Here is a 2,441-nt window from a genome sequence, read left to right on the forward strand (position 1 = left end):
AAGAGAGGCCCATTGGACTTGCAAACTTTATATGCCCCAATACAGGGGAATGCCAGGGCCAAAAGAATGGGAATGGGTGGGTAGGGAAGTGGGGGGGGGTATGGGGGACTTTTGGGATAGCATTGGAAATGTAATTGAGGAAAATACGTAATAAAAAAATATTAAAAATTTAAAAAAAAAGAAGCAGATGATGGTGAACTAACCTTGGGAAAGTCTTGAATAAAAATCATTTCTGCAGAATTTTCAAGGAAAATAAGCAAGTAGGAGAAAGATTATGAAGAAATCCTTCTTTAATGAAGTACACAAAATATATTCTTCTCAAAACATCTCCAAAAACATACAGACTTTAAAACATCACAGATAATATTGCTCAGAAGTTTACGGGACAGTATTTAGTCATTCTCCCCAGAAACAATAGGATGAACTACCAGTAACAGAATTGAGGAAGGACAATTCGTCAATGTCACAGTCATCCAAGAAAGAATAAATAGATAATGACAGAGAAAATCAGAAACAAACTTGAGGGGTATTTAAGAAGTAATAAAGGTAGTATTAGATATGAGAATTTTAAAAGGAATGTATTGGGATAGAAAGAAGGCAGAATACTGCCTGGTCTTCCAGAGGATGTAGCTTCAATTCTAAGCACAATGTAACAGGTCACAACCATATTTAGCACCAGTTACAGAGAACTTGACACCCTTCTCTGGTCACACTGGGCACCAGGCACATATGAAGTGTACAAATGTACATTCAGGCAATAAACATACTCATCAAATGAAAATGAACAAATAAGTCATGCAATAAAATAAAAAATTAAAAAATGAAAAGGAACATATTGGCTGCAATTTAGTAACTTTAAAGGTTTTATCACTAAAGGTGTTCTCAGCATCTTGGTTCTCCTTGATCTCAGCTCTCATCTCCTCCATTTATATCCCTTTCCCAACAAGCATTTGTGGTCTTTTATCTGCTTTCCTTGCTCTTTTCCCTTTGACCGCACCCCTGGACCTCTGCTATTCTCCACACAAACTGTCTTTGTCAGCTCTTCAACCAAGTAAACCCCACTTAGGCTTCAGAGCTTGCCTCAAATTTCTTCCTCTTACAAGCCGTCTCCAATGTACCAGATGAGGCCATTTTCCTGATCCAACTACTTCCAATTCTAACCTGTTCTCAGAGCTGGAGTTTCAAACATTTTGATCCTGTTTATTTGATTAATGGTATCTTAAGACCATGAACAAAATTTCCAGGTAAGCAAAAAGTGTGCTCTCATTGAAAAAATTTTGACGTAACAAAAGCTATGCATTTATTTAATGAAGAAATAATTTAATATTTGAGAAGCACAAGCATGAGACAATAAAGTCATTTCTAACATGTATGATTTGGCAGTGAACACATCATTGTTTGTATATTGAATAGAACACTGAACATAAAAATTAAGGGAGGCATAATTAATATTTGGGATTTTTTTATTGGTTGGTTGTGTTTCCTTGGGGGAAAATTTCACATTTAAGACTCTCTCTACAGGCTAAGGTTGTGTGAGACACATTTTTCAGCCTCAGATGATCTCTAACATGCAGTTAGTTACCCTATTGTCAAGTCATTCTTTCAACTACAGAGATTACAGATGTCAGCCAATCCTCTTGGCTTATTTTTAATGTACTGTGTAATATTTTTAGAATGCCTAAGCCCGTAGAATGTGTATATTAGAAGAGATAATGATCTGAGTTAACAATAGCAATAGGCATTTTGAGTCCTCATTATACTTAACAAGACAAACTAAGGAGAACATATCCAATATAATGGAAAGTCCAAGAATAGCAGCCTGAGAGACAACTGTGTGATGGAAAGGTGGCATAAGGGAACTTAACAGGAAATTTAATGATGATGAGTTATCATAATAAATAAATAAATAGGCAGGAGAGTTTACAAAATTATAGGACCAATACTGAAAAGTATCAGTCTACATTGGTGTGTACTGTATTCCTCACATTAAACAGAGCTGACCTATGAGTCAGTTACAACAGGAAACATATACACAGAGGTACATCAGTATGTGTCCATCAGTGATGCAGATTGCCCAGGTGTTTTAAGAGTATTTTGGAGAACAGAGAAAACTTCACATCTCTCAGAAATTATAGAGTTTCCTGAAACATGGTATGTAAAAAGATTGAGGAGTTGGTTAAGTACAATCAACCTGGATGAAGAAGACATCAGATGTTTAAGGCTATATATGTGACTTGAACTTCTTCTACCCTCTTGGGATAATTTATTGATATATGAGAGGCAAAAATAACTATTATTTCATACTCATGATCTTGAAATAAATTATAAATTAATATATTTATTATATGGTTCATACAATATTTCCATGGAAACAATGTATTTAGATATTTCTTCCTTCCTTCCTTCCTTCCTTCCTTCCTTCCTTCCTTCCTTCCTTCCTT

The sequence above is a fragment of the Mus caroli genome, chromosome 3 (assembly GCF_900094665.2).
Source record: "Mus caroli chromosome 3, CAROLI_EIJ_v1.1, whole genome shotgun sequence".
NCBI lineage: Eukaryota > Metazoa > Chordata > Mammalia > Rodentia > Muridae > Mus > Mus caroli.